At 29.8% G+C, this 15,456-nt stretch overlaps 1 protein-coding gene across 1 annotated transcript in view; it reads left to right on the top strand.

Moving 5' to 3' along the window:
• Positions 1-3,487: 3,487 nt before the first annotated feature.
• LOC106678192 (atrial natriuretic peptide receptor 1) overlaps positions 3,488-15,456 on the top strand; it is a 1,188,520-nt gene continuing 1,176,551 nt past the window's right edge. Inside the window, exon 1 of the mRNA XM_067048967.1 lies at positions 3,488-3,581. The gene's annotated coding sequence lies outside the window, so the exon portion shown is untranslated. The remainder of the gene's footprint in view (positions 3,582-15,456) is intronic.

A 15,456-nucleotide genomic window follows, 5' to 3' on the forward strand; every position in this document is an offset into this window, starting at 1 on the left:
CAACATTTAATTTGGATGAAATCTTGAGGAGTTTATTTAATATGTTAGAAAGAAAAATACTCCCTAAAAGCAAACGAAAAAATTATAGTTTTTAATTTCTATGAAAAATCGTATTTAAGAATTTATAAGGACTCTAAAATCCAATCTGACTCACTTTTTCTTTTTAAAAAATATGCATTTTTCACTCAAAGGTTCATTTGGTTTTTGTAATTTTTCATATATTTAAAATAATTTAATGCAATGAACAATATTTCCTCACAAATAAACTAATTGATCGGTATATAATAAACGTTGATTCCATACTGAGCAAAGGGAGACAACTAAAGTATAAAATATTGCTAAAAAAAACTGTACCTCTACAACCCATGAAAGGTCAGGGGTTCAGTACTTAATAAGGAATTACTGTTACTAGACCAACGGTTGTGCAAGGAGGTGATTTAGTGAGAATCATGCTCGACCGCCATATTTTTACCCAATTTATAAGGCTGGGTGGACCCCAGGAGGCCTCCAGAACCCTTAGGGTTGACTCACGCCTACAGTGTAACAGAAAACAGTTTTCTGCCCAGCCGGATTCGAACCCGGGTCTTTGAAGTTAATAATATCGTGTCTTACCATTGGGCCTCCGCTCTCCCATAATATTGCTAAAATAATATAAAAATGACTTTTCCTTTGTCTTGATTGACAAGAACACTCGAACACATATGGAATATTTGAACTGGTTTCAACAAAAACAGATTCATTAAAATAGGTCTTCCCAAATCCGAAACCTCACTCCTCCCCCTTGTTAGTTTTATTTTCTCTGATGTCTATAAAGATGATAATACTAAATTTTTTTTTTTTTAATAATTTATTTATTGATATTTACAACTGTATACACATATATACAACAAGTAAATTTGCTGTAGGTGATATAGTAACATGATAAAAACATGTGGAGAATCTACCCACTGATAGAACTCCAATAACATTTCTAGAGAAGAAGATCTCGAGGCCATCTTCTTTTCAGACGCCTAGGATTATTAGGTAATGAAGGAGAAGTCAGGTTAGAAACAAGTGGATTTGGGTGGTTGAGAAGTTTATTATGGAAGGAACGGTATCTGGTTCTGGCCAAATCCGCAACATATGGAATATTGAGGTCCTGATGGATGACTTGATTTGTGACAAAGTAAGGAGCATTAAGGATTTTACGAAGGATTTTGGACTGTAAGGATTGGATTCTGGAGGAATTTGATGGTTTAGTGGAGCCCCAAAGCTCAACTCCGTATGTCCAGATAGGCCTTATAATAGTCATGTAGATCAGTCTTTTGTAATGGATTGGCAATTTAGACCGTTTGTCTAGTAAATGTTGCAATAGTCGGAATCTACGAGCAGTTTCTTGTCTTTTTAGTCTTGTATGAGGATTCCATGTCAGTCATTTGTCGAGATGTAGTCCTAAGTAACGGATCTGTTCGACAGGAATAAGTGGGGTATTATTAAAGGATATTGTAGGGGAAGAGGTAATGGGTTTACGTCGAAGGGTAAATGTGATTTGGTGGGATTTATTGGAATTTATTTTAATCCTCCAGTTTTGGCACCATTCTTCAAGGGTGATGATGTGGGGAGGGTTTTAATACTAAATTAAAAGGATATTGTATTATGAACGTTTTCTTCCTGTAGGCAATGGTGGTTTACTTGCTCGTTGAGTTGTTTTAGGGCGTTGTGAGTATATAAACCCTGAAAACGTTGAAGTTTTGCTGGCTAAGGTTGATAATGGCCAGGGATAAAAATATGGAAGTTCTCTTAAACGGAGATCACTGGGGAATAAAAAATCGCCCACTTACTAGGAATGATAAATTTAAAAAAAAATACAAATAAAACAGCGTAATAATAATGAAATAAAAAGAGAGTTGACCCCATTTTTTAAAATTGCTTTTTGTCCCGTATAAAGTTATAAAATCTAATATATATATTGATTTGGATGGCTGAGCGGAAATTTAGCTTTCTAGCCGTTGTAGTTACGTTAAATTTGGCGTAAATATTGTGAGTAATTATGAATTTATTTCGTAATCGCAGAACATGGGGAGAAAAAAATGTCCTTTTATATGAAAATTCGTATTTAAGGGTTTCAAAAGATGGTAAAAGCGAATATAACTTGAATATTACTAGATACAATTTTTTTGGTCCACTTTACTGTAAGCGACTTTTGATTTTGATTTTTTTTTACATACTTAAACTTACTTAAACAATCAATAATCTTTATCTCTTATTCTACACAAATAAAAAAACAAATCGATTGGTGTATAGTATTTTATTAGTCAATTCAGCAGTTTATCATGTAACGACTTCATCCAATTATACCTTTAATTAGATCATGAAAAATAAAAAATACAATTGGAAAAAATATCAATTGGAAAAAATATGATAAGAAGGAATAAATTGTTTGAATATAAGGCAGAATGTAATATAACTCAATAAAGAGAAATGAAAAAAAAAAAATCTACTCTTCCGTTTCCAGTGAGGCACCGTTATTTATTATACGTTCTGTATTTAGGTTATAACAGAACGAAAAAAAATACCAGTACTAATACGAAAATAATCATCTAAATAAAATAAATTTACCACCTTATAAAATTAACACATTTTTTTAATACATGATAGCTTTTACATTATCAATAGTTACATTGTCATTTTGATATATCCATAATACTGCGTTTCAATCATAATTAAAGTATTTTATAGTGTAAAAGAAAAACCTTTTAGTGTGAAAACCATTTCAGGGAAATATTACTGCTAAGCTTCTTACATATATTTTTTTCATTACGACATACTCATATAAATTAAGTTTATTATACACCACTCTGAGCAGAAAAAGTTCTACTATAATATTTATTTTTTTGCCTTCTATTCCCCTTAAATATAAACCATATATTGAAATATAAGAAACTATTAAAGGCAAACACGTTACGGTCAGTGGCGTACCAAGAGGTCTATGGCGAAATGTTGGAGGAGATCGCTTCGTCTTATTGGGAAGTTATGTAGAACAACAATTTTTGAATTTTCAAATTGTACAATATATTATATATTTACTTATATTTTGCCTTTTTATCAATTATTATGTTTACATATTTTTATATTTTCTTTCTCTTAATTTTCTTTTTTTCCATATTTCAATTTTTAAATTATTAATAACTAATATATTTATACTTCTTTGCATTATATAACTTCATTTTCATTTTATTTCCTTAATTATGTTATGTTACTTTTTCAATTATCTCTATATACATTTTGTTTTCCAATTCTCTCATCACTTCATTTTATTAATTCCATTCCATATATTATTGCATACTGAAGAAACATCAACCGCGACTGAAGTGTAATAACAATATTTTTGATGGTTCAAATTGAATAAAGAATGACTCCTGGGGGTTAATTCACCCCTTTAGAAGAGGAGAGGGAGGGAGGCGACAGATAACAAGAGGTGGTAGGGGCCAGTCCGCCTCAGTGTACCCACCGACATCCGAGTAGGTGGCGTGTCCTTCGCGGTCGTGAGTTGTTCGTCGTAATCTCTTTTAGTGTCTGCTTCTCGGATTTCTTTATGGCAGGTAATGCTGGAAAAGTCATCTGTTACATGTCATAAATGGTGATTGTTCAGCTTGTCAGCCTGTTTTTGTGTTTCAAACCATCCTAAAAATAAAAATTATCAAATTTAATTAAAATTGGAGATAGGTGGTGTTTTATACGCTTATTATATCATTAATCAGTAATAAATTTATTTTAACTACTGATTGACATCAAATGTTGACCAAGTAACATTTTTTTTGTTTTATAATATTAATAATAAATTAAGCGATTTCACTTATTCCTTTATTCTCCGAATATAAATCGAGTTTATTTATTAAATGTTTGGATTTTGATAATTCTAAGCTAGCACATCTTACATTGAAAATTGTCTTGACTCATATTGAATAAAAATTGTAACTGAAAATTGTTTTTAAGTAAAATGAGAGGGTAATTAGAAATAGACTGTTTTGACGACTCAATTAATTTATTTACTTTTTATCTTTTTATTTATATTCGCTCTCTTGTATTATCTGAGTCAATAATATGTATTAATAATTTAATAATATAATTGATATCAATTAGAACCATGACAGAGATAAAAAGAATTTTTTTAATTTTAATAAATGCTTATCAGGCTATGAGTGAAAATGATCTCTGAAACTATATTTTGTGTCTATTACAGTTTCAATGCCATAAAATGGGCTAAACAGATAATTAGCATAAACAATTTTTTTTCTTATTTAGTCATAAAATATTAATTATTGGTGTCCAAACTAGATCAGATCGTGACATTGAACTCGTGGCATTATTCTCAATTCAATAAGACAAGGCAAAACAAAAACTATAAATTTTCGTTTTTCTCTTATTATGAGCTTATTAATCAGTGAGTGCAAGTGTTCTGTTGGCGCAGAAACTACCGAAGGTTAATTAATTTAAAACAAAATATTAGATTTATTCGATATTAAAGTAAACCATAGCGTTAAATCGATTGTAACAGAAACGTATAGATCATTGTACACGATTATAGAACTTGTGGTCCTTATATCTCCATTATACATCCGTGGAACGTCATATTTTGTCCAGAGTATGAACATTCACTAAATCCACCGACATGAAAAAACTACAAACATTCCGAAAAAAATGCCTTAAAATTGTTAATAATTATCCATTTTACACTTAAATGACTAAAATGCGCTCAGAACTAAATATAAATACTATAAAGGAATACATTTATAAATTGAACCATAGTTTCTTCAAATCTTGCCCCGACTCCTTAAATTATATTCTCTCCTTACACAATGTATATACTCCTTACTTAATGTATATACATAAAAATATATACTTCTTACATTATTAATAGAAATAGAAAATTACACAAAAACAACAACCTGTAGACATAATTATAAAAGAACCAAGCATATATTACTGTAAATAGTATTCAATGATATGTATTTTATTTTAATTTGGTACTTTTGGGGGTTTTTGTCTTTCGGTTTGTTTTTCCCAAATGTAATTGTAATATTATTAATAGCAAGAAAAATATATTGTAGTAGGGGGTATCCCAAAACAATATAGTAATTATTCAATATGATATATTTCATAATATAAAGAATTGAATAAAAACCGTGATTTGAATTTATTATTTTAATTTCGCGATTTGACTCGCGTGTGTTATTTCCTGGAATGGATATTAAAATTCACCAAGCTGAGAGAACAATGTTCTATTTTTTTTTATAATTACTATCGAATTCTGAAAAATACAATACAAATTTTAAATATTAAAATTCAAAATATCGTGATAAAAAAAAAAAAAAAAAAGGTCAAGTTTATTTCGATTTAACTTTTTAACCCTAATTATTCCATTTTTATTTCATATTTTTAATCGACTTTCTTTTTAACACTATGCTTAAATTTTAAAGGAAATTATTAATTTTAAAAAATGACTCTTATTATTGAGTTAAATTTATATTCCATTTTTGTATTTATTTTAAATTTGTGAAAAAAAAAAACGACTTTTCAAGGTTTTCTTATTCTTGTTTACTTAGATTGACTCTACAAATTTTCATCGAATTGAGTTTCAGTAAATAAAATTACTATTTATATAAAAATTAATTACAACATTGTTTTGTGGTAAAATGTTCTAAATTATATGAAAAAACATTATTAAGTTTTTAAAATAATTTCTGAAAATCTATTTACAATATGCCTCTAATTTGACCTGCAACAACTAAATGAAAAATTTGTTGATTTTTTAATTAATTATTTTCTATAAATTAGTTACTAAGACATCAATTAGAAGTCAACCAAACCCACATAAAACTATAAAGGTTTTTACCCACAAAAAATGCCGAAGCTGCTCAAGAATAATTTTGATTGGATGAAGTTTCAAATGGATTTCTCTTTATGTCTATATCAATGGTAAAAGTTATGACCTTAAATTCACAGCTATTTTCATAAGTCATCAAAAACATTTCAGTAATTTAGCATATCGAGTATGCGTCAGAGTTGAATTCTGATACAAAAATTTATTTTTTAACTCTATTTCGTATACTAAAAGGACAATTAAAATTATATATTTATGTTATTATATTAATAATTAATGATATTAAAATAATACTCAGGATTTGGGGAAAACTTTAATATGGATATAATCAGCTTTACTTTTTTATGGGCTAAATTTAGTTTTTAAATTTAGCGAAATTTTGTTAATTTAAGCTGGCAATATTTTCCTGATGCAATCGATAAAAATTTCGATTGAAATAAAAAAAAATCAAGTTACGTTCATTTTAATTGGAATACTGTAATAAAATTTTAATATTGGGTCTGTTTTTAACATAATGCTTTGGTGACATTGATATGCGTGTTTATGTGGCAGTCGTCAGAGACATCTTCAAACATTTACTTGATAAGGAAGGTAATGGGAATTCTTAATTGCTTTTTTTTTCTCGGTCGTCTCTTCAGTATTTTTTTTTTTTTTGCAGGTTTATTTCTGATATCAAAATATTTTTCACCATGTCATCGAATGGCTTGTTCAAAGTAATTGAATATATATATACACACACATATCTTTTTTTTTTTAGTCCTACTGAAATCATTTCTCAGTACAAAATTTAACGAGAAAATTCTTTATTTATAATCTTAATATTTTCTTGAGACTGGTAATTTATTAAAAATAAATAATTCAAATTTTATCCATTATAGTCTCAAAACCTTTTATTTCTCTTATAAGTCCGACGTTTCGGCCAATCCGGCCATCTTCAGGGACAATCTACTTAATACAACTTTGAAACCATATAATTTAAAAAACTCTTACTCCATGCAGGCTATTCTGCCCAGGTCAAAAACATCAATTTCTAATTAGTCAAATATTCACTTAAAACAAAATCAAAATCATTTATCATGAGACACTATTCCTTAAAACTTTTATCACAACCTCAAAAAGGTTTTGAGATTATAATGGATACAATTTGAATTATTTATTTTGAGAAAATTCTTTTCAATTAGTAGAAATACCCAGTATCTATTCTTTTCGAATAGTAAATAACAAACCAGAATAAGTCATAAACTAATATGAATAACAATAAAGTTCTAGTTTTAATATATATCATACTTGGAGAAGCTATAGACATGCGATCTCATACTTCAATGAACTTTTTTCTGTGGATAATTGGTAGAATAATATTAGATATGGGTCCGAGTGTTCTTGCCTACGCGCCCTGAAGCCTCAGGAGCCATGAAAAAAAATTAGTTTAAGCCATTTTGTATATAATAGTTGTATCTAAATGTTATTATATTCCGATCGATTTGGTTTTTGTTTAGAGTAATAAAAAATATTGCTGATCATATTAAGTGAGTTTAAATATAAAAAGTATAAAAATTTAGTACGGTGTATGTATAACACAATTTGGCCCTACATAGGTTTCTAAGTTGTGTTTTGTGTAGATTGATCGACTCTTGTTGATGTTAATGTTTTTGTGGTCATAAAAAAAAAAAAAAATATATCTAAAGACCCGGAAGGCAATAAATTATGAACAAAACAAATTATTTTCTGTTGAATAAAAATTCTTATTTTAACGTTTCTCGGGGTTGAAATAAGGAATATAAATTTTGTTCTTGCCAGGAATACCTCAGTTATTACAACAGATAAAGCAACCGTAATCGGTAAAGATCGTGTGGTCTCGGCTTTCCCTGTTCAAATCAGATTTGACTATTATTTTCTCCTTTAGTTATCATAAAATCCTTTAATATTTCGTATTTGTCCAATGTTTATTGAACAATAAGAATTGTTTATTTTTTTCAAATAAACACAATTAAAGGTACTTTAATTTATTGAAAATTATTTTCACACCTTGACCGTCTATCATATCACATTAAGTTATCTTCTCACCTTGAAATTTAAATTCTAAAATCCTGAGCAGTTGGAGCCTAATTTGCTATAATTGTTTTTCCCCTTCAACACACCGATTAATAATATTGTTGAAGAGCATTTGAAACTTTAAACAATTACGTTATTTCTTGGATCAAAGAATTTAGATGGCAAGAGTGGCAAGACGAATGGTTCTCGAACGAGTAATTTACTCACAGCGTCAATTCTAGTTGTAACTTTATAAAATGTAGATTGTAATTGTAATTGTAAATTTGTAACTTTATTTTCTGAACACGTCAATTGTAATCTACTTTATAAATCCAGTGTAAATGGTCCTCGTGGTGAAAAAACTTAAATAAATAAAAGATTTTTTTAAAAATTCGTCGTCTAATTCATGACAGAATATTTCAATGAGGATAAGACCCAGCTAATATTAAAGATAATTTGATTGTACATTGATGACGAGTTTGACCAAAATCCTTTGAGGAAAAATGTGAAAAATCGATTCTACAAAGTGGCACTTCGGGTTGGTCTGTACATACCCTTAAATATGCCATTTCAGTTACGAACGACTTTTTTATGTAGGCTGTTCACATACAAAGAGACATTTTGTGAGGTTTGGGGTTTTGGTCTCAGGGGACGTCTAAACGTCTATTTCCATAGAAAGGTGGAATTAAAAAAATTTGATAATCGCAATATTTCCCCCTACTATATATTGCATATGTAGGTAAGTCAAAATAAAAACTAAAAGACGCTTCGAGTAAAGTTGGCCAAATAAGTTTTTCTTATGAAAAATGTATGTCACATTCTTTTTCGGCGTTTTAGTTCAAGTTATCCTGGAAATGTAGAAAAAAATTGAATTTGAATTTTCGGATTTTTTTTTTTACTGATGTGCGGCGTTCTCGTAAACGTTCATAATCGATCAAGAAAGTTGACCAAAGTATTATTTCAGGAAGAAACCAAGTACATATTCGTTTTTCAGAAAATTTCATATATCTAAAAATTTTCCATTTTGTTCAGCTTTGTAATTTGAGAAAACCAATCATCATCATTATTAATTGTGTTTGCTAATATAATGCTTAACTAATAATTGAGTCATTTATCCATTCATACTTGTGGCTTTTTTTTAATTCATCAGACGCACCTTACTTTATTTATTTGAAAATCCAAATTAAAAAAAAAAAAATCAGGTTATATTTTATTCTAAAAATCACCTCGAAACAATTTTTTTTTTTAACTTTTTCCATGTATGATATTTTCCTGCTATTGTAAAAATTAATGTAGAACATACAATATTAAAGTGAAATGAATAATTATTAGAGCCATCGGGTAGTTACTATGTACGTAACACATAGGTATTGGATTTGTAATTATTTATTACTGAGGATACAATCGGTAATTACGAATTGTTTATTAGTATTGCATATTACTATCTGGCTTCAGAGTAAATTTACTGTGGCAGGTAATATCAGATTATCTGTGAATAATATTTTAATTAGTTGAATTTGTTTACATATATATAATTTTGCAAAAACTCAGTTTTGATATAATAGATAAGATCGTTGAGAAACAGATGAGATACTTTCGAATAAAGTTCTACGATATTTTAGTGCAGGGGAGAATTTCTTCGTCAGAACTGTCTGTGGATAAATTATGATCTATTATCCGTCGTCTTTTAAATGAGCGTCTATTATTCATTTAAACTCCTCCATCAACCAAATCGCTTGTTGCCTCCTAGAATGGATTTATAGTTATCACCTCACATTTTTCCCACTCCATATTTTTATCCTATTAATGAAGTTTTCCACACTCGAATTTTTCTTTGTGGGACTTTGTATGGGTGGTATTGTTACGTTTTTAAGAAACATTGTTTCTTAAAAACTTAATATGTATCAAAAGCTACCAGCGAAGAAGCTTTTAGTTCTTCTGGTACAAAAAGAAACAGAAAATGTTTAACAGAAAATAGTAAATAATATTGGCACAATGAATGAAGTAATATATTTAACTGATGAGCAATTAGTAAATTCTATGGCAGTAGATACAAATACGAACTGAAGAAAATTGGAAAGGCATTTTCTTGTGATTGGTACCGTTTTTAAGAGAAATAAATGGTCCAGAATAAATTTCGTGTTGGTACTGGCTGTTAGATCTATAGATACCACTGGTTTGTCAAGGAACTTTCTTCATCGCAAAAACAGACCAACGACTAAAGTTTGAGAGAAAACAAGGATACTGCAAACAAACTGCCTCCCATTTGTAAATACTGTTATTAATGACACGGATCTAAAACAGAAAATTTGATTCCACGATTCTGGCTAATCTTCATGTTTTTTGTTGTGCTGAAATGGAAAATGAATTGCGTTTACATCTGTCATGTCTACAGATTTTTCGGATCTATGACATGTAATGCCAATTTTGCAGTTTGAAAATCATGAAATTTTTTTATTTTAGCTCCCTATGGTACACATTTGATCAAATTAAAAATTGTATTGCCTCAAAAGGACGTTGTAGAATACCAAATGGCAGATGTCGGATTCTACTTGATCAATTTGAATTTAAGATATAAGAGAATATATTTATGTTTTAAATTAATGTGAATGAGTTCTTACCCTACAGGATCCTTTAATAATACCCCTCTTATTCCTGTCGAACAGATCCGTTACTTAGGACTACATCTGGACAAACGACTAACATGGAATCCTCATACAAGACTAAAAAGACAAGAAACTGCTCGTCGATTCCGACTATTACAACATTTACTAGGCAAACGGTCTAAATTGCCAATTCATTACAAAAGACTGATCTACATGACTATTATAAGGCCTATCTGGACATACGGAGTGAGCTTTGGGGCTCCACTAAACTATCAAATTCCTCTCGAATCCGATCTTTACAGTCCAAAATCCTTCATAAAATCCTTAATGCTCCTTACTTTTGTCACAAATCAAGTCATCTATCAGGACCTCAATGTTCCATATGTTGCCAATTTGGCCAGAACCAGATACCATTCCTTCCATGATAAACTTCTTAATCACCCAAATCCACTTGTTTCTGATCTGGCTTCTCCTTCATTATCATATAATACTCCTAGGCGTCTGAAAAGAAGATGGCCTCGAGATCTTCTCCTCTAGAAATGTTATTGGAGTTCTATCAGTGGGTAGATTCTCCACATGTTTGTATCATGTCACTATGTCACCTACAGCAAATTTACTTGTATACATTTGTAAATAACAATAAATAAATTATTAAATAAAATAAAAGTAATGTGAGTGACTTTTTATTATCTCTAGTCTTAGCAAATACTTTATTGGTTTCATCAGACTGTAAGAAAACTCGTCTTTACAAAGGTATTAAGATATTTGAATTTGGTAAACTTTTGCACGAGTATATACATTAATGGGTATGTGAGATGAGAATGAGTGGACTGTATAACATGATTTAATTTAAAGTAATTAAATAAATTGACAATATAAACTGTTATCCTAATTAAGATTGAATATAAACAAACAAATCTAGGCTCGGTAGGCCATGTCTAATGAAATATCTATTGTTTTTATTTTGAGTCATACTGTTTCCTTAATAGTTGTAAAGTTAATTGTAATTAGTCTGCTCCATTACTCTCCTGCCCAACCTTTCCTTGGCTCTGTAGGGCCTTCCTTCACTCATTCATGATTAAAAATCCATGGATTATATTAAAATTGAATCTGAATCAGTTTAAATTAATGCTAAGAAAATAAGATGTGAAAATGATTTCCCTTGCTAGGGTAAAAATACGCTATTCTATATACTCTATTGATATAGGGTACCCCACTATGTACAAACATTGTGACAGTATTGTGGTACTGATAATTAAAATATAGCTGATTAATTTTAATTGATTGTAAATATTTCTAAAGAGGTAGTCCTTAAGCACCAAGCTTTTTCTTGGGGGGGGGGGTTAGGATTTTTATAAATGTAATTTATGAAAAACTAACCATAAAAAAACATATAAACTAAGCAATACAAAACAAAAAAAGAAATAAATCTATGGAATCCGGTTACTGGTCGAGGGCTTGATATATACAGGTAATTATAATATTATAATTATAATATCTTATTTATTTTCCTTCTTCTCTCGCTTCTCGTGTAATACGGATTTCGAAAGAGCAAGGCACTTATCTCCTCTACTAATAAGAAATCTTCAGTAAAATTCTCTTCATATTAATATTATTTTTTATTCCTATAGTTGCCCCTTATAGGATGTTAGTACAACAAGTCTCCCTCCGCACGCAGAGTAAAGTTTCGTGTTGCGGCCAGTTGTGTTTACTAACTAAGGGGAATCATTATCTGTGATGACATAGAGTCCAGTTTCCCTCAGTAACTTAGTCCTTATTGCCTCAAACGCGTTATAGGTCGTGACGACGTGCTCAGCAGTTTCCGGAACTCTACAATTGGAGTAGAGGGGGTTAATGTCCTTCCTGAAGTCATGAAGTTTGGCGTGGGATCCCTATGTCCTGTGAGAAATTACGACATCCATTCGTCTGCTAGAACCACTTAGCTTCTGGCCGTGAATAAACTAGAGAAGGTTTATATGTATATGTTATTATTGGAGGCCGTAATAGGCAAGTGGCACTCTAACATCTCGAAACTGGAGCGATGCCGGTTCGATTCCGGCCTGAGCGAGTTGACTTTTATTTGGAGACCCCAGGGGATGAAAATTCGACAATTGGTTAAAATAATAATAATCTGATCTTCTTTCTAGTCATAGATGGCCAGGAAGGGAATGAACAAAAAATTAATTAATTAAAAGTAATTAGTAACGTCTTTCTGATTATTTAGCTACCATCCATTCCAAACTTTCTTTAATTGTGTCCTCCCGAATTATTCTATTCCATTTTAATGGCTCTTGCGCTATCAATTCTTGGATATTCTCCGAAAGAACTGCTGATCCTTATATTTTGAAATTAAACTTTGTTTCTCTTCTCGCAGGAGAAGGTCGAGAAGTAACCCCCTTGCAGAAACCTGTACTGCCTCACGAGCAATATATATATAGGTTTTGGTCAAATTATTGTTCCAGAGGAAATTCTGTATTTTCACTAACTTCCTCATCTGTTGTGTGAGGTTTCGATTCCAGATTGTGGACGCGTAAATCCAACCAACATCAGAACAACCAAAATCGTCACGGATATTGACCTCACAGAAAAAAAAACTTTAAATGTTTTTAACTATCTAGAATAATAAATAAATGTTTCAGGGAAAGAAAAGGGTATGAAGGGAGATTTGAATTATGTGACTATAATTTTATAAGGTGAAGGAAAACACTTATTTCTTAATGCACTCAGATCATCTGATTAAAAATAAACGTTTATGAAAAAAGTCAACCGTTTTATATGCGTTCCTTCTAAATTGAAGTTTAATACAGTATTATTATTATTTATTTTAATTAATTCTTGGCACAGTAACTAATTGAATCATATTTATTAATTAATGATACTTCATTGACTATCCAATATTGGTAGTATGTTATTAAGAAAAGTTTGCCAGGAACATAGTTGTCTCACTTTCTCACCATTTTTACTGTATAAGTAAGTAGGCACATAATTATGTATATTTAAAGGTCTAAGGGTAAATGTTATTTTTACTCTTTAATGTTTTTGATTTGTTGTTTGAAAATAAATTCCATGATACCAACCATTGATACAGAGTGTCAAGGAAAATTCGGGAAAGTATTGGACGGAATTTTATAAAATTAATATTGTGTCATTTTAACTCAAATCTTCAACTCTCCTCTAAATGAGTGCCGTATTGGAAAACCTGTTTTCGTAATATGATTGTGGTGAGAAAAAGTACGTTTATGCATGCGTAAGTGAAAGTATTGGGCGAAACGTAAAAACTCGACATGGGACCAACCGACCCAATCCCTGAAAATTTCATAAAAATCAGATTAACGGTTCGATTGATTATGCCCCGATGCAAATGTGACTACGAAAACGCGGAATATACGGAACCAAATTAGTTTCTTGATGTGTAAAACTACGAGTAAAAATTTTGGATTCTGAGTACAATTTTTTTTTTATTTACTGAAGGAATACAAAAATTCTCTACCTTTGTGAGTATGCAATATTACAATAGACAATGTTTATTGAATATCTTATATAAATATATGCCTCCAATGACTATAATATTATAAGAAATAATTAATGATAGTTAATGGACGATTTACTATACCAGGGATTTATAATATGCAAAAATTCTAAATTATATTTCAAAACGACCTTATTTGGACTAGGTATCAACAAAATATTTATGATATTCTTTATATTTTTTTTTGTTTTATCTATTCCTAAGCCTTTAAGAAAAAAAAAAAATCATTTCTTCAAATTATATTATAAAATATTTTCTATGTGTAGACTAATTATGTCCTTTAATAAACAGAAAATTTCAATAATTTTCATTGTGTTTGGTGCATCAATTTCAAGCTGCATTATGAGTTATGAGTTGTTCTCTATGTTAAGCTTTTTTTATTATGTCCCTGTATACTGCATTTTTTTCTCGAAATTTTGAAAAATATTTCATTCAGTTATTCTCTTAAAATTTTCTTTTTTTCATTTTTCCCATAAATAAATAAAATTTTATGAAAGTTATTGCGAATTTATGATTAAATATTTCGGTGTTCTATTATTGAATAAAAATATTGAATTTATTCTCATTCGTGTATGTTTATGTGCATACATAAGTATATAATGGACATCTTTATCAAATAGAATATATTTACGGCTTGTGCGCCAGATTGGTGGCTCGGTTTCAGAATAGCTTGTTGTTGAGCTGATAAGTTATCTTACGTTAAATACTCCAACATTAGTAGTGCTCAAACGTTTTTAATATCGTTAGCCCACTTCGGAGGGCTACTGAAAAACATCATACAACTTTTGTTACTGATTACGGTCAGGTTTCGTAATCTTGAGTCATTTAGTTCGTCGAAATCGTTCTTGAAACTCTTTTTTTGTACAATGTGATGATACAAACATTCCTTCACCATCCATCATAGCGATATGTGGGTGTAATGTTTGAAAAAATTGTTTAGGGAAATGAGCATATTGATATGTAAGAAGTGCTTACTCGTATTTGTAGAAGGAATACTTGTCAGTGCACAAAAATGTTTTATAACTTAATCAAAAATTCTTTTCTAATAAAGGAATTACGTATGACCCGAAGGAACATTTTAAAAATGTTACTAATTGTTAGTATTATTTTTTATAAAAATTATTGAATTGACCGGGGCAGAATAGCCTGCATGAAGTTGTATTTTTAAATTATTTAGTTCAAAAATTGTATTAAGGTAAGTGATAAATTATAAATAAAATTGTTAAATATTTTGAATTGTTGAAGATCATAGATGTAATGAAAGCTGTTTTGTGATAGATTGTCCCTGAGGATGGCCGGATTGGCCGAAACGTCGGACTTGTAAAGAAAATAAAATATTTTGAGACTATAATGGATAAAATTTAAATTATTTATTTAAACAACATTAACCAGTCTCAAGAAAGTATTTAAGATTATAAATAAAATTA

The sequence above is a fragment of the Halyomorpha halys genome, unplaced genomic scaffold (assembly GCF_000696795.3).
Source record: "Halyomorpha halys isolate HHAL.00 unplaced genomic scaffold, Hhal_1.1 Scaffold128.1, whole genome shotgun sequence".
In the NCBI taxonomy this organism is placed as follows: domain Eukaryota; kingdom Metazoa; phylum Arthropoda; class Insecta; order Hemiptera; family Pentatomidae; genus Halyomorpha; species Halyomorpha halys.